This window comes from Rana temporaria, chromosome 2 (genome assembly GCF_905171775.1).
Source record: "Rana temporaria chromosome 2, aRanTem1.1, whole genome shotgun sequence".
NCBI lineage: Eukaryota > Metazoa > Chordata > Amphibia > Anura > Ranidae > Rana > Rana temporaria.
Window position 1 is genome coordinate 467,730,885 of NC_053490.1, and position 22,687 is coordinate 467,753,571.

Consider the following 22,687-nt stretch of genomic DNA (forward strand, 5'->3'; position numbering starts at 1 on the left):
ACTTCATTTAAAGTTTTTGTAACTTTCAGTAAATATATAAAAAACACACAATGATACAAAAGCCACATAAATATATGTACAATAGTTTGACACAAACTGTTTTAACTGCCTGATTTTTTTTGTTTCTATACCTATATGATGCAAATAAGTATCTATGTAAATGATAAAAAGTCTGGCTGCAGTGTCTGCCCCCCTTGCAGGCTCTTACCTGGGGTCGTCCAGCTGTGGAGCGCGGTCGCGGCAGCTGCTGTCCCATGGAGGGACAATGTTCCTGGAGAGGCAGAGTTCTCCCAAGCATGAGATGTGAGCATTCCAGTAGAAACGGCAAACAATGAAAGATAGCTTGTGTGCTTGTCCCAAGCCTATAGAGCATTACGTCACTGGGCTGCCATATAAGGAGCTCTGCTGTACAGGCACGCTGCTGTCTGACTACAGCACTTTAAAGCTAGCCAGAACTTTGAACGTTTATTAATGTGTTCTGGCTCCAGCTGAAGTTCAAGACTGTGTGAAATATTTCATTTGTCTCCGCAGCTCAGGACAGAACAAGAATGCGCGGAAGGCTTGGATTACGGCGACTCCAGCTTTGTTAGCGATAATAAAGTCATTCGGAGTGATTCACTGTTTATGCCATTTTTTAGCAGGCATTAACCATGGGTCTCATTTGTAAAAACTGCCATTAGAAGAAGTTTATTTTTTAAGTTGCAGATGGGATGGGGAGGTGTTAGAACATCTGTCAGGTTTTTATTTTTATCTGTGATGCCCATCATGAAGATTTTGCCTTAGTTTTTATTTTTGTGACTCTAGGACAAGTAGTGAGGGGAATGGGGTCTCCAGGACGGGACTCTAGGGCAAGTAGTGAGGGGAATGGGGTTTTCAGGACAGGACTCTAGGACAAGTAATGAGGGGAATGGGGTCTCCAGGATGGGACTCTAGGACAAGTCGTGAGGTAAATGGGGTCTCCAGGACAGGTAGTGAGGTCAATGGAGTCTCCAGGATGGGACTCTAGGAAAAGTAGTGAGGGGAATGGGGTTTTCAGGACGGGACTCTAGGACAAGTAGTGAGGGGAATGGGGTCTCCAGGATGGGACTCTAGGACAAGTAGTGAGGGGAATGGGGTCTCTAGGACAAGTAGTGAGGGGAATGGGGTCTCTAGGACAAGTAGTGAGGGGAATGGGGTCTCTAGGACAAGTAGTGAGGGGAATTGGGGTCTCTAGGACAAGTAGTGAGGGGAATGGGGTCTCTAGGACAAGTAGTGAGGGTAATGGGGTCTCTAGGACAAGTAGTAAGGGGAATGGGGTCTCCAGGATGGGATTCTAGGACAAGTAGTGAGGTCAATGGGGTCTCCAGGACAAGTAGTGAGGTCAATGGAGTCTCCAGGACGGGACTCTAGGATAAGTAGTGAGGGGAATGGGGTCTCTAGGACAAGTAGTGAGGGGAATGCGGTCTCTAGGACAAGTAGTGAGGGGAATGAGGTCTCTAGGACAAGTAGTGAGGGGAATGAGGTCTCTAGGACAAGTAGTGAGGGGAATGGGGTCTCTAGGACAGGACTCTGGGACAAGTAGTAAGGGGAATGGGGTCTCCAGCATGGGATTCTAGGACAAGTAGTGAGGTCAATGGGGTCTCCAGGACAAGTAGTGAGGTCAATGGAGTCTCCAGGATGGGACTCTAGGACAAGTAGTGAGGGGAATGGGGTCTCTAGGACAGGACTCTGGGACAAGTAGTAAGGGGAATGGGGTCTCCAGCATGGGATTCTAGGACAAGTAGTGAGGTCAATGGGGTCTCCAGGACAAGTAGTGAGGTCAATGGAGTCTCCAGGATGGGACTCTAGGACAAGTAGTGAGGAGTATGGGATTCTAGGATAAGTAGTGAGGGGAATTGGGTCTCCCGGACAGAAAAGCACAAACGGAAATAAAAACTCCAAAGCGGATCCTTCATGAAAGGTCTGCTTTCTTGCAAGTCCCTTCCACAAATGGCTTTGAATAGCTCACCCCCAAATGAACACTACTAGGAGGCACGGATGACGTCATCCCATCTTCCTGCAGAGCTGGAAGCGTGAAATCCCATGAGAATGCACTCCAGTAATTTTGAGGCAGTGGTGAACGCGGTGACCTCACCAGTGCCTCCCCGAAGCAATGAAGGTTGGGGTCATGGTAAGCAATTTTTTAAAATGTTGGTATATAGTGACGCTGATGGGCACTGATAGGGGTGACACTGATGGGCACGAATAGGTGGCACTGAGGTGACACTGATGAGGAGGAACTGGTGGGCACTGTTGGGACTGCACTGATAATTGAGACAATGATAATCAGTGACCTGATTATCAGTGCACATGTCCCTAACACAAGCTGGTTAGCGTCTCTCTTCTTCTCTCCTCACACGTTAGCAGCTAACCGGCTTGTGTTTACATCCTGCAATCAGCTGTTATTGGCTGACAGCTGATCACATGGTAAAGGGCCTTTTTGATTGGCCCTTTACCCCGATCTGTGATCAGCCGAGTCCGAAAGTGCGCTGTGGTAGTCTTTTGGCTATAGCACGGGTGGTTAAAGGGTTACACCACTTTCGTGGTTGCCCGGCCCCCGTGTGCTCCTCTGAGCCCCCCTTCTCCCGCAGCTCTGCTGGTTTCTCTCCTCTCCGGCTGGCTGCTGCAGGGGATGTTCCAGGATGCAGAGCGGGAAAGGGGCCAGTAAATATGTAATTTACCGGCCCATTTCGTTTTCTGAATGAGCACAGTGGGTGATCGGTACCGATCAGACCTTCTCTTCAATCCGAACTTGTCTTCCAACTCTAACTATATTTGACCTAACTTCAACAGCATTTAACCCCTTGTTTGCATATTTACTTTTTCATTGCCCAGAGCCTCTTTGCTGTAGATTACCTGTCCTACACAAATCGATTTGTATTGCAATAATGATCAATGGGAAGACTACGACTGCCACTTGAACCTAGACTGCTACTTGCTTTCACTTTGAACACAACAAACAGATCATGACACTGCTTGAACCCCATATCCCCCCCCCCCCCCCCCCCCCGTCTGTACTTATTCTTTTGCCTAAATGTTTTCTTATTCTATCTTTACCTGAACGTTCCCCACCATGCCCCCCTTTCTCTTACTGTCATCTACATACCGTTGTTATAGATCCCAACTGTCCACCATATCAATGCTACAGGGCTCAGGTCCACCATCAAACGACCCTCTTCTATAAAATAAATGCATGTGGACACAATTACAGAAACGATCGTTTAAAGGGGTTACAGCTGACTCCAAAAAAAAATAAGTCTATCAACTCACTAGGCGTTCTTGACATCTCTGTGGCATGAGACAATGGGCTTCACAGTGGGGCTGGGGAAAAAATCGAGATGACCAAATCGATTTTTTTTTTTTTTATAGGACCAGCGCTCCGCGGACTAGGCCGAAGCCGATGCCTCGCCTAAAAACTCCTACCCGCAGCTCCTTAGGACTGGCGCGGTGTCCATCAGAAAAAATGAACTCGATTCGAATTGTGAATCAAGTTTTTTTTTTTTTTTTTTTAACAAAATCACAAATTTTTTGGGGGGCCAAAATCGCCCAGCTCTACTTTACATTGTTTGTAACATGTCCTCTTTAAAACTGAAGTTGAGCTGAAAAATTCCCTGTAGCTTTAGTCACATGACTTACCTGTTCTATGTTGTACAGGCAGCTGGGTCCTGCAGAAATCTTCACTGCAGGGATGCCGGTGTAGTGGCACATTCTGCTGCCTATTGTAGAATGCTGCGGAAGTCACGCGGCGGCCAACTGCGCATGCGCAATGCATTCCAAACGCAAGTGCGATGCATTCCAATAGATTTACGACAGTACACACCAGCGAACCCGGCATTCAGGGCAACGTGGAATTAGAGGAAAGTGGCCAGTCGCTTCGCTCGGACGGCTCGCTCTGCTCGCTAGGCCTCCTGGCTCTTTTTTTAACATCCTCCAATCCACAGGGATGTTAAGGAAAGAGCCTGGATGCCGACCGAGGTTTCACTGGTGTGTACTGTCGTGAATCCATTGTAACGCATCGCACTTGCGTTTGGAACGCATCGTGCATGCGCAGTTGGCCGCCACGTGACTTCCGCAGCATTCTACAATAGGCAGCAGAATGTGACAATACACCGGTCCTCTTCCTGTCTCCGAACTTCCAGCGCTGTAATGGTCAACAGCTTCAGGTCTTCCGGTAGAACAGACGGGTACACTCCCCAACCCCCACCCCTTCATCCTCCATTGAGAAAATGTCTTCCATTGCTTATAACATGTTCTGTGGTGGGGAGAGAATTCCGTGGATGATCAGACGCTCCCTCATTGATAGATTATGTTAGTCCGTGCAATCAGTGGAAGGAGAAGGAAGGAGGGGACATGTCCCCATCGGACCTTGTGGACTGCTGTTCTGCCTGAAGATCTGAAATTGTTAACCAATGCTGTGCTGGAGGTTCAGAGAGAGGAAGAGGACAGGCATTCCTGCAGTGAAGATTTCTGCAGACTCTAGCTTCCTACCCCACATAGGACACAACATGGCTAAAGTTGCAGGTATCATTTTTTTTTTTTATTGCTAAATTTCAGCTTCAAAGGCTCCTTTTTATGAGTTTTTCCTATAGAGGAGAAGCAATGCACTCGGAAGGATATGGATTTCATTCTGTGACTTTCTGTTTCTGTAGAGGGGGCTCCCCGGAGAATAGTATTTTGTTTCCTGATGATGTAACTACACAACAATTCTTCAAGTGATGATGGGAAGGCCAGATGAAACCCATTTCTCTTTTGTTAAACATTTTGGCTTTTTTTTTTGCAGAATGCCGACAGAGACCTGTACTAAAATGTAAATTTTTTCCTGAGAAGTGTGCGCACCTCTGAGAACAGGGGACAACGAATGGAGTTTTTTGTTTTTTACTTTTTAGCTTTTATTTAAAATGTTTTGTTTAAAATAAAAGAACAGAATGGAATAGAGAAGCGTTGGTACATATATGGTAAACTTAAAGGTGTACACATTGGGCCAGATTCTCGTACATCGGTGTATCTTTGCGCGGACGTAACATATCCGATTTACGTTACGCCTCCGCAACTTAGACGGGCAAGTGCTGTATTCTCAAAGCACTTGCTTCGTAAGTTGCGGCGGCGTAGCGTAAATCGGCCGGCGTAAGCCCGCCTAATTCAAATTTGGAACAGGGGGGCGTGTGTTATGTAAACTAGCCATGACTTGACGTGATTGACATTTTTCACGAACGGCGCATGCGCCATCCGTGGACATATCCCAGTGTGCATTGCTCCAAATACGCCGCAAGGACGTATTGGTTTCGACGTGAACGTAAATTACGTCCAGCCCCATTCACGGACGACTTATGCAAACGACGTAAAATTATCAAATTTCGTCGCGGGAACGACGGCCATACTTAACATTGGTACGCCGCATATACGCCTCATATAGCACGGGTAACTTTACGCCGGGAAAAGCCTAACGTAAACGGCGTATCTGTACTGCGTCGGCCGGGCGTACGTTCTTGAATTTGCGTATCTAGCTGATTTACATATTTCAAAGTGTAAATCAGCGTACACGCCCCTAGCGGCCAGTTACGTTCCGACGGCGTAAGAGACTTATACCGGTCGGATCTAATAGAAATGTATAAATAGGGTAAACTCCTGCGCTGTCTGAGAAGTGGAGGGAAGGGGAACAAACTAAAAATACTGCTGCAAATATAAAGGTCTACCTCGATAGACTAGGGTGAAACAGAAAAAATTAAAATACAATACTTGCGCTGTAAGGTGTGGGACAAAAAGTGAATAATAGGTGGTAACGTTTATAAGTGGCTAGTGAAAATATTATTTGGTGAGAACAATATTATAAGGCATATATAGCAATGAAACTAATACAAGGACAGTCCTTAGTGAAAAATCTGCACTCTGAGGAGGTCCAGATCCGGCGCAGTCCTGCCGTGTATTGGTGTGCTCCAACAGAGATAAATCCTGATCTCCAACGGTACAGGTGTTGTGTAAAAAATAAAAATCAAAATAAAAATGCAAAAGATACACTTTAGGAAAAGAAACACGGAAAAAAGTTCTAAAAGAAAATGTATATAAGACCCTTGGATCCGGAATATAGGTGGAATAGGATAGTTGAGCCAACACCAAAGTTACATGTAAACACCTTTGGTGAACCCAGCTGCTCACCTCGAATTGACCGCAATATGTCCAGGTCAAACTGGTCTAGATGGTTATAGTCCACAAATAACACACGTAAATCTCCATCCGATGTTTAACATGAAAAAACAGAGTAAAAGGACAAAAAGAGGCTGATGGTGAAATACCGTCACAAAAAAGATTGGCAATTGGGATCTTGGCGGGTGGGAGTGCACTCACATGTAGGTGAGAGATCTCAGGCTCATATCCACGAGTACCGCACTCGTCCATCCCTCTATCTTTCCTCTGCTTCTTTCTACTAGTTCTCGGGGTTCAGATGCTGGCTGTTTTGGTCTCCCCAAGATTTCTCAGTGTGTAAAGCTGTCTCAGCTGCTGTGGGCTTATGGTAACTCCTATCCCTCTCTCATTGGCTCAGATGGAGCGCTCAGATGGCGTTGTGATGGGAAAGAGGTGAAAGAAACATACCCATAGTATAGCCCGGTCAGCAATGTAAACAGGTTTTATTAAAAACAAAAGTTAAAACTCACATGTAAATACAGGAACTCTGCAACAATCCTTACGAGTGGCGAACTCGTATGTCCGTCCGTCAGATGCTGGGGTGTGTCCTGCCTACCAATCCCGACGCGTATCGTCACGATCACGTGATCACTATAAATGGACAGACATTTATAGTGATCACGTGATCGTGACGATACACGTCGGGATTGGTAGGCAGGACACACCCCAGCATCTGACGGACGGACATACGAGTTCGCCACTCGTAAGGATTGTTGCAGAGTTCCTGTATTTACATGTGAGTTTTAACTTTTGTTTTTAATAAAACCTGTTTACATTGCTGACCGGGCTATACTATGGGTATGTTTCTTTCACCTCTTTCCCATCACAACGCCATCTGAGCGCTCCATCTGAGCCAATGAGAGAGGGATAGGAGTTACCATAAGCCCACAGCAGCTGAGACAGCTTTACACACTGAGAAATCTTGGGGAGACCAAAACAGCCAGCATCTGAACCCCGAGAACTAGTAGAAAGAAGCAGAGGAAAGATAGAGGGACTGACGAGTGCGGTACTCGTGGATATGAGCCTGAGATCTCTCACCTACATGTGAGTGCACTCCCACCCGCCAAGATCCCAATTGCCAATCTTTTTTGTGACGGTATTTCACCATCAGCCTCTTTTTGTCCTTTTACTCTGTTTTTTCATGTTAAACATCGGATGGAGATTTACGTGTGTTATTTGTGGACTATAACCATCTAGACCAGTTTGACCTGGACATATTGCGGTCAATTCGAGGTGAGCAGCTGGGTTCACCAAAGGTGTTTACATGTAACTTTGGTGTTGGCTCAACTATCCTATTCCACCTATATTCCGGATCCAAGGGTCTTATATACATTTTCTTTTAGAACTTTTTTCCGTGTTTCTTTTCCTAAAGTGTATCTTTTGCATTTTTATTTTGATTTTTATTTTTTACACAACACCTGTACCGTTGGAGATCAGGATTTATCTCTGTTGGAGCACACCAATACACGGCAGGACTGCGCCGGATCTGGACCTCCTCAGAGTGCAGATTTTTCACTAAGGACTGTCCTTGTATTAGTTTCATTGCTATATATGCCTTATAATATTGTTCTCACCAAATAATATTTTCACTAGCCACTTATAAACGTTACCACCTATTATTCACTTTTTGTCCCACACCTTACAGCGCAAATAGAAATGTATGCGTAACTGATTCTAAGAATCGGGCGCATTGATACGACCGGCCAGACTCGGAGATACGACGGCGTATCTGGAGATACGCCGTCGTATCTCTTTTGAGAATCTGGCCCATTGTAATCTTTCTCGGGATTCTCATAACAAATCACAACAACTAAGAATATAAAGAATGTGGAATTGTCTACACTATATACTACAGGGCTGGGATTGGGAGATATAGTACTAGTCAATCAGTTCACTGTCAACACATGTATACAGCAGACAGGAAGACTAAGCAGAGGGATGCTGTCAGTGTTCTTTTCCTTTTTTTTGTCCAATCAGATGGTATTGTGTTCTTGTTCAAGTATTTTTAAGTAGTTCAAGTATTTGTCACAGTGCTTCACTTTTTTCGCACTGCGACAGCAGGCAGGTAAAATCGCCTGGTTGCATTCAGGATGGAAAATATGTATGTCCCAGATTCAGGCTTTATGCCAACTTATACCACTAGGGGGAAGTGCTGGGAGTCCTGCAGGGTCACTAAAGGATTTTTTTTTTTTACCTTACTGCAGTCCTGGTTTCATGTCCTCATTGTTCGTTTTTGCTTTGATGTTGCTGCAATTCCTCTCTGTTCTGGACACTTCCTGGTTGTCTGTTTCCTGATAACCACAGTACTGGGAGATTTCTCACTGTGGTCATTAATCGAGGAGGTGTGATTGCTGTGTGTCAGCACCAATCCAGTTTCGTTTTACAAACCATCACTGCCCTCTATTGGCTCTCTGGGTACATCAGAGAACCAGGAAACAACAGCAAAAACTAAACTAAACTGCAGGCACATTATATGATTGTTTTTTTATCTATTTTTAATCATTTTTAAAAGGAATCAGTTACCTATTATGTCTCTATACCCTGTAAACAGTCATTTCAGCAAAACCATTTTTTTCCTTTAGTGACCCTTTAACCACTTGCCGTCGCCGCACCGTCATTATACGTCCACAAGGTGGCTCTCCTAGGCGAGACCACGTAAATGGACGTCCTGCCTTTTAGCCGCCACTAGGGGCGCACGTGCGCCGCCGGAGGCGCGCGCGCGCGCCCCCCGCTCGCCCCCGACTCCCGTGCGTGTGCCCGGCGGGCACACGCGATCGCTCGGTACAGAGCGGGGAACGGGAGCTGTGTGTGTAAACACACAGCTCTCGTTCCTGTCAGCAGGGGAAATGCTGATTTTCTGTTCATACAATGTATGAACAGAAGATCAGCGTTTCCCCTAGTGAGGCCACCCCCCCCCCCCACAGTAAGAACACACCCAGGCATACTTAACCCCTTCCCCGCCCCCTAGTGTTAACCCCTTCACTGCCAGTGGCATTTTTATAGTAATCTAATGCATTTTTATAGCACTGATCGCTATAAAAATGCCAATGGTGCCAAAAATGTGTCAAAAATGTCCGAAGTGTCCGCCATAATGTCGCAATACCGAAAAAAAAATCGCTGATCGCCGCCATTACTAGTAAAAAAAAATATTAATAAAAATGCCATAAAAATACCCCCTATTTTGTAAACGCTATAACTTTTGCGCAAACCAATCAATAAACGCTTATTGCGATTTTTTTTTACGAAAAATATGTAGAAGAATACGTATCGGCCTAAACTGAGGAAAAAAAATGTTTTTTTATATCTTTTTGGGGGATATTTATTACAGCAAAAAGTAAAAAATATTCATTTTTTTCAAAATTGTCGTTCTATTTTTGTTTATAGCGCAAAAAATAAAAAACGCAGAGGTGATCAAATACCACCAAAAGAAAGCTCTATTTGTGGGAAAAAAAGGACGCCAATTTTGTTTGGGAGCCACGTCGCACGACCGCACAATTGTCTGTTAAAGCGACGCAGTCCCGAATCGCAAAAAGTACTCTGGTCTTTGGGCAGCAATATGGTCCGGGGGGTAAGTGGTTAAGACCTCTGTAAAAAAACAAAACAAAAAAAAAACAGCATGCTTAGGGAGGTGCTCCAACCTGGATCCAGTTCTGTTTGTGTAGACTGGGGCGTGTGCTATCTGTCCTGTGCAGTGAGACAACGCCTGTGTGGCAAACCTCTAAAACAAGGAGATGGGGGGGCAGCACAAGGCTGCACCTAGTTGATAGGGAACCTACGTTTGTAGTAAGTGGTCAAGCTAATAAGGATTTATTTTCATTTTTTTTTTGCTGTTATTTTTCACACTGTATATAGTGTAAATAAACCGCACCTTTGTTTGTTTTTTTTTCACCTGCAACGTTGTCTGCTGTGCCTGATTTTGTGTAGTAAACTCATCCAGGGGGTCGCACCCACCCACTCCAGAGCTAACCCCCTCACAGCACCCCCCACCATTGCCACATTTGGCACTTTTTGGAGGGAGCTGGTACCTGGTTTTGACAGGTACCCGCTCCCAATTCTGGGTGAGCGCCAAGTAAAATTCTGCGGCGAACTCCAAGTATTTCTGGCCCCTCACACTGCTGCCTTCTGGGACACACACATGTCCTAGAAGATGGCGGGACAATACAGAAAGCTCGCACATGCGCAGTAAGAAACCTGAAGGCTTCACCGCCAGTTTCTCTTAGTAAAGATACTGGCGCCTGATTTCGAAGCTGATTGACGTATTGGCTGGGGGTGCCGACATCTTTGGATCCCTGGACAGGTAAGTGTCCTTATTATAAAAGTCAGCAGTTACGTTTATTTGTAGCTGCTGACTTTTATTTTTTTTTGCCCAGACCGGACCTCCTCTTTAAGGCAAAACAGGTTTAACTTTAGAACCACTGTAAATGTCACATGAGTTTCTCATCCATGGAAAAGCAAGGCTAAGGCAACTGGTCAGGTTAGACATGTTGGGCTGCCTTCATTGATTTGTTTTTCTGGGAGCAACTTCTGGGGGTGTCATCCTTTCTGTATCATGTCTCAGTATACGTGTTTGCCACTTTCTTATGCCATAGTGGGTTGAGGAGAAGGATGGTTCAGGTGTTTTTAAACACTTCCTTACTGGGCACATATACCCCTTCCTGACCAGGTGAAATTTCAGCTTGTGGCACTGCGTCACTTTAACTGACAATTGCGCGGTTGAGCGACGTGGCTCCCAAACAAAATTAACGTCCTTTTTTCCCCACAAATAGAGCTTTCTTTTGGTGGTATTTGATCGCCTCTGCGGTTTTTATCTTTTGCGCTATAAACAAAAATAGAGCGACAATTTTGAAAAAAAAAACTATTTTTTACTTGTTGCTATAATAAATAGCCCAATTTTTTTTAAAAAAAAAAAAATTTTTCTCAGTCTAGGCGATACGTATTCTTCTACATATTTTGGGGAAAAAATAAATAAAAAAAAACGCAAAAAGGGTCTGGTTTGCGCAAAAGTTATTGCGCTTACAAAATAGGGGACATAATTATTATTATTTTTTTTTACTACTAATGGCGGCGATCAGCATTTTTTTCGTGACTGCGACATTATGCGACATTATGGACGGACACATCGGACACTTTTGACACATTTTTGGCGCCATTCACATTTATACAGCGATCAGTGCTATAAATATGCACTAATTACTGTATATATGTGACTGGCATTGAAGGGGTTAACACTAGGGGGTGAGAAAGGGGTTAAATGTGTACCCTAAATTGTGTTCTAACTGTAGGTGGAGGGGGGGGTGACTGGGGGAGGTGACCGATCTGTGTCCCTATGTACAAGGGGCACAGATCGGTCTCCTCTCTCCCCTGACAGGACGTGGATCTCTGTGTTTACACACAGAGCTCCACGTCTTGTCCCTGTAGCCGCCCATCCCGAGTCCCTGGCGGACATCACGGCCGCCAGGCACTCGCATCGGCATCTCAGCGATGCGGCGAGCACGCGCGCGCCTGCGCCGCTGGATGCGCGCGCAGGCCGTCTTTTTACGGCCTGTTAGAGATTTAGAACCACTCCGCGGCCGTATAAAGTCGTACGGCCGTCGGGTAGTGGTTAAGAACACCTTAAAGGGGTGTTCCGCCTAAAAAAAAAAAAATTAAATGTCAGCAGCTGCTGACTTTTAAAAATCGGACACTCACCTGTCCCAGGCTCCATCGATGCGGGGGGGGGGGGGGGAATGAAGCCCCACTCGTCTCCCCCTTCTCTCTGCGGCGCCGGCATTGTCACTGTGCGCGCCCGGCTGTGGCTTCACATCCGGGCACACACTGCGCATGCATGAGCCGCGCTGCGCACTATGATTGGCGGAGCCATCATCTGGGACCTGTGACGTGTCCCAGATGATTCCGGAGAGGGAGGGGGAGAGATGACTTTCTTCCGGTCGCCGAGGCGACCTAGGGAGGAAGCGGGAGCTGGAACCCTCTAAAAAACAAAACAAAAAAATGACATGCCAAATGTGGTATGTCAGGGGGTAACCTTTCTTTAAAGTAGAAGTTCCATTTTTGGGTGGAACTCCACCTTAAGAGTGGCATATTCCTTGTCGGACAGTTTTTTTTTTCTTTCAAGTTTATCTGCTGCCTACAGGTGAAATTTGGTATTGCAGTTGTGTATAGATGCTGCCTGCCCTTCTGTGAGCCCTATATTTGCTCAGGCCTCAGTCCAACATATTTTTGTTGCTTGTGTGAGCTGCTAGAGGGAGTAGCCATCTGTTTTACTACATGCAGGGGTCATAAATAGCCATAAGTGTTTAATTAGAAAAATGTAATGGTGCATACTATTTTATGACGGTATAGGGTTTGGTACAGAAGAGGACCAAAAGGTGCACATTTTTGCTATGAATTGATTGATTCTCAACATTCTATGTACCAGAGTTATACTAAGCTCTTACACACGGGTGTCTGAGCCTGTGCAGTCTAAATTCTGGCATATTTTCCCTGTCTGGAAAGCCCATAAATATGAATGGCCGTACCTGGATATTTACATTACATAGTGTACAAGAGTATGTAAAGAAAATATCCAAACGCATAGGTGTATACCCATGTACAGCCGCACACAGCCATTCATGTGTACAGGCGGATGTGCACAGCACCTGGGCTTTCCACATGAGGCAAATACACTTTTTTCTTTTGTCCTTGGGTCACTTCTCAGGTAGACATATATAGCCGAATTCAGAAAGACTTACGCCGACGTATCTTCTGATATGCCGCATAAGTTCGCGGATGTCGTATCTCTGCGCCTGATTCTTGAAATGAGATACACCTGAATTTTGGCTCCATCCGACCGACGTAAGTCTCCTATGCCGTCGTATCTTGGGCGCATATTTACGCTGGCCGCAAGGGGCACTTCCATTGATTTACGCATCGAATATGTAAATAAGCGAGATACGCCGATTCACGAATGTACTTACGCCCGTAGCTGTAATCTACGCCATTTAAGTAAGGCGTACATCCGGCGTAAAGTTAAACCACCATATAGGAGGCGCAGCCCATGCAAAGGTATGGACGTCGGAACAGCCGTCGTATTTTACGTCGTTTTATGTAAGTCGTACTTGAATGTGGCTGGGCGTAGGTTAAGTTCACGTCGTAGCCATTGAGCCGTCGTATCTTAGGGAGTATATTCGGCCATTCATTTACATGGGGTCACGCTTCATTTTAATACAGCACGCCCACTACCTTCCTACTTTGAATTAGTCGGGCTTACGCCGGCCCATTTACGCTACGCCGCCGTTACTTAGGGAGCAAGTGCTTTGTGAATACTGGGCCAGATTCACAGAGGAAATACGCCGGAGTATCTACTGATACTCCGGCGTATTTTCAAATTTGCCGCGTCGTATCTTTATTTGTAATTCACAAAAAAGATACAACGGCTTTTGGCTAAGATCCGACAGGCGTACGGCTTCGTACGCCTTCGGATCCTAGGTGTAATTTTCCACCGGCCGCTGGGTGGAGTTTGCGTCGTTTTCCAGCGTCGGGTTTGCAAATTAGCTGATTACGGCGATCCACGAAGATACGCACGTTCGTCGCAATCTCTTACGTCGTCGCTAGTCGGTTTTTCCCGTCGCAAACTTAGGCCTGCTTTTTCATGGCTTACATTTAGAACAGCCATGTTAAAGTATGGCCGTTGTTCCCGCGTCGAATTTCAATTTTTTTTTTGAGTAAGACGTCCGGGAATACGAAACGACGTAACGCACATCGCCGTTCAAAAAATACGTCGGGGCGCCGTAATTTCGCGCAAAGCACGTCGGGAAATTTCCTAACGGAGCATGCGCAGAACGTTCGGCGCGAGAACGCGCCTAATTTAAATGGTACACGCCCCATTTGAATTAGGCGGGCTTGCGCCGGACGGCTTTACGTTACCCAGCCGTAAGTTTACACGCAAGTGCTTGGTAAATCAGGCACTTGCGCTGAAAACTTGCCGCGGTGTAACGTAAAGACGATACGTTACGCCACCGCAAAGGTATGTGAATCTGGCCCACTGTTCTTGCCTCTCTGTTACGTCGGCAAAGCGCATATGAGATGCGCTACGCCTGCTCAAAGATACGCCGATCTACGTGAATCTGGGCCATAGTGCCCATGATGGGAAGAATGTACCTTTGCATCCATTGGCTGTGTTGTAGTTTGTCTATTTTTAGTGATTTTTCAGTCACCTTGGATAAACCATGCAGGCATTTGATTTCAGTCAAGTGTTATGTAAAATGGAAAACAAACTATGTTGAGTTAATAGTTAACATTTGTGTGGCATGGGAGGTTAAATCTACATGGGGGATTATTGGTTCTGCTCTGAAGGACAGATTTAACCGAGTGCCAAAGGTCAGATTTCGCGGTGGAGATAGGGCCCGAGTCCAAGCGTTGTGTAACACCGCAGGCTATCTTTTCATTTTACTCTTTCCTTGCTTGTCTGTTTAACGCATAATTCGACCTTTATGGCTTATGAAAGACTTTGATATTGTAAGGTAGCAGTAGCCTTGCAAATTATAATACTCTATTCCACACGTGTTTATCATAAAATATTTATTATGTCTAATGGTTGAGGTTTGAGTTATGCTTCTTTCATAGCAGCCTGTAGGAACCACTTTGTCTACAGAACACAGCTTTACCTATCACAGGTAGCATTCTTGTAAACACTATCAATGCATCCTGTTTCACAAATGATTAGCCATGTGAACAGGTAGAAGAATACTAGGATTCTGGCAGAAGGTTAATATTTCTGACCTTCATATCCCCAGGTCAGCACTAGCCCTCCCCGCAAAGGCGGTATGGGCACACGGCAATCCTGGGCTCACAGCAGAGTATGGCAAGTGTCACTGAACATCCCACACTCCGCTTGAGCATCAGTATACCGCTTCCTCCAGTCTGGACCTTCAGATATCAGACATTACAGCCACATATTGCAACCAAGAACCAGGCGAGACTAGCTCAGGTACAAAGCTGGAACATCTTTTATCTTTTATTGGACAAGGATACAGGCTTTTTATACATTTTTAAAAGTAGGTTCCCCTCTCCTGATCATATTACCCTAACAATACAAACTGTAACCAGAACATAAATTAACACAAGCTAATTTAACTAGTCTTTTAACCAGCCTTGGTGACTCGTAGGTCGTCTCCTAGCTCACAAACTACAAAACACATTATCATAAGAGCCCATTCACACAGGGGCAACACGACTTCTAGCATGACTTTGGGAGGCAACTTGGACACGACTTGAGTATGGATCATCAGGCAACTTCAAGTTGCCTCCAGGACAGTACAAGGCAACTTTAAGTCGCCCCCAGGACAGGAGGCTTTCCAGTGGCCAATTTAACAACAATCAGCTCTGTGGGAGGGAGGGGTTTGCCTGAGAAATGTATGCAGGGCCGGCCCTACCATGGGACCCGATGGTACCATTGTACCAGGCAGCACTTTCAGGGGGGCAGCAAATTTCCTCCCTGCATGCCATCCCATTCCGCCAGCTCCACTCTCCACTCCACTGTGGGGCTAACTGCCGCACGACCGCTCTTCCTGTACTGCTCTCCGCTCCACTGTGGGGTTAATTGCATGAATAGAGCCATAACGGGTCCTTTTTATACTCCTATATACATGTATAGAGCCATGATAGGTCCACTTTAGTTATCATGATATAAAATAATGGATGTGGGGGCATTTTGGTTGGCGTAATTTTTTTTTGGGGGGGGGCAGCATTTCATTCTTGGTACCAGGCAGCACAATGTCTTGGGCCGGAACTGAATGTATGTTATGTTCCTGTATTGTTGCTTCAGTTAAGACAGACTTATGAGACAACATCAATTGAAATCAATGGGTAAAAGTTGCCTACAAGTCGGATTGAAGTAGTACAGGAACCTTTTCAGTAGTGTACATTTAAGACGGCTCCCATTCACTTCCATTCATTTTCTCGACCGCTCGACTTGGGGCAACCTGAAGTCGGTTCCCAGGTCGCCCCAGTGTGAACCGGCTCGAAGTATAAACACAGGACACCTTCACACAATAGCAGGAGACCACCAGTAGCAGACTATCTGTCTCCTACATTGTACAGAGGCCAATGTGATCAGCTCTTTTAATTAACATGGTGTAGTTCAGAATCAAACAAACCTGCAATAGTCTTTATATATTTCCTTGGAGATATTGTGGACAAATATTACTGTCCCATCTGGAGTAATCCACCACATTCTCAGTGTCCATCAGAGAATGGTCTACTTTCTCCCTGGGCCATAGTCAGTGGATAAGAGGCTTGCTCCTAGTCCTCTCCAGAAGCCCCTATCTTGGTTAGGTCTGTTACAGTAAGCTTGTAGACCCCCCCTAAGAGATTGGTAGGGGGACTAGGCTTCACACCATTCTTCTTAAGGGATTTTTGTCATGCAGCCATCGAAAAATAGCAGGCAAAAAATCCCAAGGGAAAAAGACAACTTGCCCTGTTCGGCTGCTTACAGGAGATTAACATTGTATTGCCCCTCCCCACCAAATGTTATTAAAAGAGAAATAGTAATTTTCCCCTTACAAAATTTTGCACTGCTATAGTGACAGATCCTTGGAGACATCCCCACATTTCATTGTACCCTCAGCAGTACTCACAACCCCTGGGTTGCAGCTCTTTTTCTAGTGTCTGCACTAATGTTTGTGACAACTCTCCCCACAATGTGTTCAGTAACTTCTCCAGCATCAGTAACATGGCAGCTGAACCAACTACCTACAGTATTCCATGGCAGATCCCTGCAACCAACATCTGCTCTACATTCTTGGCTGCAACCCCCCATCCCCTATACATTCTCTGACAGCTCTCTCCCATATCCCTACTACAGTCTGTGGCAGCTCTTTCCAATGTCCACACTACAGTCTGTGGCAGCTCTTTCCCATGTCCACACTACAGTCTGTGGCAGCTCTTCCTTGTGTCTACACTACAGTACGTGGCAGCTCTTCCTCAGGTCTACACTACAGTAGGTGGCAGCTCTTCCTCAGGTCTACACTACAGTAGGTGGCAGCTCTTCCTCAGGTCTACACTACAGTAGGTGGCAGCTCTTCCTCAGGTCTACACTACAGTAGGTGGCAGCTCTTCCTCGGGTCTACACTACAGTAGGTGGCAGCTCTTCCTCGGGTCTACACTACAGTAGGTGGCAGCTCTTCCTCGGGTCTACACTACAGTAGGTGGCAGCTCTTTCTCATGTCTACACTACAGTAGGTGGCAGCTCTTCCTCAGGTCTACACTACAGTAGGAGGCAGCTCTTCCTCGTGTCTACACTACAGTAGGTGGCAGCTCTTCCTCAGGTCTACACTACAGTAGGTGGCAGCTCTTCCTCGGGTCTACACTACAGTAGGTGGCAGCTCTTCCCCCATATCCACATTACAGTCAGTAGTAGCTCTTCCTCATGTTCATATTACAGTAGGTGGCAGCTTTTTCCCATGTCCACACTACAGTCTGTGGCAGCTCTCCTCCACCATTCACATAATATTTTTTACAGCCATCTTACAACCCCCATTTTACAACCCCATGCGCTCCCCTCACTAAACAGGAATAGTTGTTTAAAATTATTTTCTGTTACTTTTTCTGCATTCATTACTGCTGTTATACATAGAATAATCTTCAGATAAAAGCACAAGTAAAAACTGTGTATTCAGTCAGTCAGAACCCCTTACAAAACAGTTGAGACTGTTATAATGCTTCCTTTTCCTCAAAATAGATGAAAATGGGAAACTATTACAGTTTTTTCCACTAAAGAAGCCAGAAGCCCTAAATAAGGATCTGCATCGTATTGTGCCAGCTTGTATACTTCATGTGTTGGATTCCTCAGGTCACCTTGGGACAGGGAGTACACATGGGGTCATGTGTTGGGGTAAGAGTACAGACGTGCTTTCTTTACCACATTAGCATTAGGTAGACCAGCCTACTAGTAAAACTACTCAGTGGCAGCTATCAGCAAATAGCTTTGATGACATCAGCCTTGTGTTTCCACTTCCTAATCTTATCTTGTACAATACTCCAGGCTGAGGCATTTTACAGCTTTCTTTGGTAATATTCTTTTATTGTCTATAGCAATGGTAGTCAACTTGAAAATGAGAGAACTCAGGTGACAATAAAGCCTAGTACAGGTTGAAAAAAAACCCTGACAATCCGATGTTGGTACAGCGATCTCCCCTGCAGTTCTGTTCTGTTCTCCGCCAGAGCACTCTGTTTATTGCTGATCTGGAGCCGGATGGCTTCTGGTTTTCCAGCTACCATACACACGGGCTGAATGTCAGACGTTTTTCATTGGACCAGCCAAATCGCCCAGCATTCGGCCCGTGTGTACTAGGCTTTACAGAGAGCTACACAATAGCAGTACGTTTTTGTGTGTTGTCGAGCATTTCATTGAGTTAGGCAAGGCTGTACTGAACCTTAGTGCCTGAAAATTTCTGTCCTGCAGCGTACTCATTGGTGTCAGTGGTCGCAATAAAAAAAAACAGCAATGGTGTTAGTGTCTGCAATGAGAATAAACTAGTGCAATTAGTGTCAGGGACCACAATAATAACCCCTGGCATTGGTGTGACCACAATAGTAACCCCCAGCATTGGTGTCAGTGCCCATCATAATAACTTCCAGCATTGGTGTCAATGACCACCATAATAACCTACATCAATAGTGTCAGCTACCACAATAAAAACCCCCTGCACCAGAGTCGGTGACCAAAATAATAACCTCCTGTATTGGTGTCAGTGACCACAATAATATCCCCCGGAACTGATGTTAGTGGCAGCCATTATAACCCTTTCAGTAACTGCAGTAATAACCCCCATTATTGATGTCATTTACCACAGTAAAACCCCCTGGTATTGATGTCAGTGGCAGTACTATTATCTCCCGACCCCCCCAGCTAACACACATTGATGGTCAGTGGCAGTGTTACTTAACATCCCTGAATTGGTGGACACTAAAGCTTCATTCACACAATCGGATTTTCTGCGGCAAAGCGTAGGACTTTTGTCCGAAGGACGTTGGCCAGGAACTTGTATTACATACAAACGGCAAAAAATTGTCGGCCATCAAACACAAAACTACATGGTTTTTCAGCTCTTTAGCGCCACCCTTTGGGCAACTTCTGCTAATGTGTTGTGGTGTGCATTGCTTCTGAGCATGCGTGTTAGAACGTGAATGCGTTACGCTCAAAATCCTGGGATCAGAGATTGATGCATGTGCTCAGAATACTGGGATCAGAGATTGATGCATGTGCTCAGAATACTGGGATCAGGGGGGGGGGGGGGGGTGATGTGAAGTCCTTTCCCAAAGCAGTGTCCTCTGCCCCTTCACATCCCCCCACATACACAGCAGTGTCCTCTGTTCCCCCCCTTTCCCCCATAGATGTCTGTGCAACTCAAAGGCGCTCGTGCAGATTGCCAATGAGACAGCTCATAGATAGACAATGTATAGACAAAGCCAGAGCACTGTCTGCTAGTGATCTGAGATGTATTTTTATTTAATGTAGGTGTTGGGAGAAAGTATGGTATGGATGTGGAAGTTTTTCCTCTTAAATTCAGTTCCAGTTTACCACCCATTGGTTGCTATGACCAATACATCCTAATTCCTTTGCCCTTCCATATGACCAAAAATAGTAAAAAATCACTAAAACAATGCTAAAAAATGTGTCCAAAAGATAAACTAAGGTTCACACTATAGAGCAAGTGTCAGCAAACTCTACTATATGTAATGCTATTTTTCAAGCACTATACAACCAGCAGGCCGGTGATCAATGGCACACCATAGTCATATAGTCAGTTTTAAAATTTTGCACTGAATATTGTACCACTAATGGCAAGTAACACTCAAATAAAAAGTGTTTATTTAGACTTCAGATGAGCCCCAATTCCATCACCTCAGACCTCATGCCTGCACCTTAGGTCCTCAGGTCAGAGCCAATTCCTGCACCTTCAGCTCCTTTTCCTGCACTTTCAGGCTGGGTTCACACTAGGGCTGCAACTATCGATTATTTTCATAATCGATTAGTTGGCCGATTTATTGTTTCGATTAATCGGATAATAGTCTAAAAAAAAAAATTGCATTTAAAAAAAAAAATTTGGCCAATTTGTTGTTGGGCAGGTTACAAAACACAAATTGCCGCAAAAACACATTACATGCTTTTCTGCAGCTTCTCCATTGAAGTATATTGAACCAAAAAAGACATAATAGAACAGTTTTGCATTAAAAAAGTCCTTGCCCTTTCCAAATATGCAGCAGCTGAAAAAAAATCATGGATGTGAACGTGTCCCATAGGAAAACATGTAAATGAACTGTAGTGTGTTTCTGCAAAAAGCAATAAAAAACAGAGGTGTGAACCCAGGCCTGAGATGTTTAGTAACATAATGGGGTTAAAAAAAACAAAAATAAGTACAAAAAGGTCAAATAATCGCTACTGTAAGGGGTTCATTTTTTTTACTGTGGGACAGTGAAAGTAATATTTACAGTAGCGATTTGCTTTTTTGTACTATAAAGGACTAATTTTATTTTTTTTAACCCCATTATGTTACTGGCCGATTAATTGATTATGAAAATTGTAATCGATTAATTTCATAATCGATTAGTTGTCGATTAATCGATTAGTTGTTTCAGCCCTAGTTCACACTTAAGCGAATTGGATGCTGATTTTTCCTTCATCCAATTCGCATGATAGGAGACTGTGACCAGATCTCAATGGAGCCGGTTCACACATCTTCAAGGTGGCACAGGGGTACTGTGCGTCTTTGGCTCTGTTTCAGGTCTGACTTCAGCCGAAAATGTCGGCCCGATTCGTCCCTGAAATGGAGAACAGTAAAACTTAGAAATTGTTTGTTCCACCAAAAGGTGACTAGGGTGTTGCCAACCTCCCGTCTGTAAATGAACAAATAAAGGAAGGGGTCCCCCTCAAGGGGTTGGGACATTAAAGGCAACTACCATACATATCGGCATATAACACGCACCAGCGTATAACACGCACCCTAACTTTAAGAGGGAAGTTTCAGAAAAAAACTTTCCACCACCCCTGCGTATAACACGCAGGCACAGTTTACCCTCTATTTTCAGGGTAAAAAAGTGAGTGTTATATGCCAATAAATACAGTAATTGGAATACAAGAAAGCACCAGTGGGAGGAAGTGCAGGAAAGGCAGCAGCCAATAGCAGTGGGTGCCAGTGAAAGAGGCATTGCGTGCCAGCCTGGGCACGTGCGACTGGTGTTGCTGTACAAAGGAAAAAGTGGAACATTTTTATTGTTACTCTACAGTGAAAAGGCAGAAAGTTAAGACATTTCTGAGAATCTCTGAAGGACCAGATTCAGAACACATCGGAGAACAACACTGTTTAGCCATTAAACTGTTTTTTTTTTTTTTTTTTTACATTGAAATTAAAACTTTATGAGATTATAGCCTGGTGTGTAATGTTCGTCATTCCTCGAAATAATAGTAAAAAAAAAAAAAACTATGGCCACAACGGCAAAGAAGACGAGGCAATGATCGCCGCTATGCCTCCTACACTACTAAACAAAGCTTTGTTTCCCTAGCAACTAATAATAGGGTTTCTGTGCCGTGTTACTTAAAAAACAGAAGAGTGTAGTGATTTTGGTAAAGAAGGGGAACTTCAGAATTTTCTAATTACAGAGATGGACAGAAGAGCAAAGCACTCAAACTTTTACTAACCCAGAAAGTTTTTTTTTTTAACTTTTCAGATTTAAAATTCGTTAAAAATAATTTATCTTTTGAAGAAGTGCGGACATGCAGTTCTGCAATATAATATTTTTTATTTACTACGTAATAGTAAAGATGTTCATAGATGACACCCTGGAAACATTTTTACTGGCAAGTGTGTCGGAAGATGATGTTATTTAAAAGTACAAGGCTTAATAGTAATTACAGTAGTAAAAATGTAATGCTTGCCTTAAGTATTTTTGTTGCGTCCAGTGGTTGGCCACGTTGCCTCCTTAGCCTTAGAACGCTATTAAAGGCATATTCACAAATATGGAAGATGGTCACACTTGAAGCCACTGCCCTTAACCACTTCAGCCCCGGAGGATTTGGCTGCCCAATGACCGGGCCCCTTTTGCGTTTCGGCACTGCGTTGCTTTAACTGAAAATTGCGCGGTCGTGTGACGTGGCTCCCAAACAAAATTGACGTCCTTTTTTCTCACAAATAGAGCTTTCTTTTGGTGGTATTTGATCACTGCTGCGATTTTTATTTTTTGCGTTATAAATAAAAATAGAGCAACAATTTTGAAAAAAAAGCAATATTTTTTACTTATTGCTATAATAAATATCCTCAAAAATCTATATAAAATATTTATTTTTTCGTCAGTTTAGGCCGATACGTATTCTTTGACATATTTTTGAAAAAAAAACACAATAAGCATTTTATTGATTGGTTTGCGCAAAAGTTATAGAGTCTACAAAATAGGGGATAGTTTTATGGCATTTGTATTATTATTATTATTATTATTATTATTATTATTATAGTTT

At 44.4% G+C, this 22,687-nt stretch overlaps 1 protein-coding gene across 2 annotated transcripts in view; it reads right to left on the minus strand.

Moving 5' to 3' along the window:
* Positions 1-22,687, minus strand: part of FILIP1L (filamin A interacting protein 1 like) — a 397,743-nt gene that overhangs the window by 58,055 nt on the left and 317,001 nt on the right. The window contains exon 1 of one of the 2 annotated variants that reach the window (XM_040338695.1): positions 209-295. The exons of the other annotated variant lie outside the window; for it this stretch is intronic. The gene's annotated coding sequence lies outside the window, so the exon portion shown is untranslated. Of the gene's footprint in view, positions 1-208; positions 296-22,687 lie in introns of those variants that run through there. 2 annotated transcript variants of the gene reach the window in all.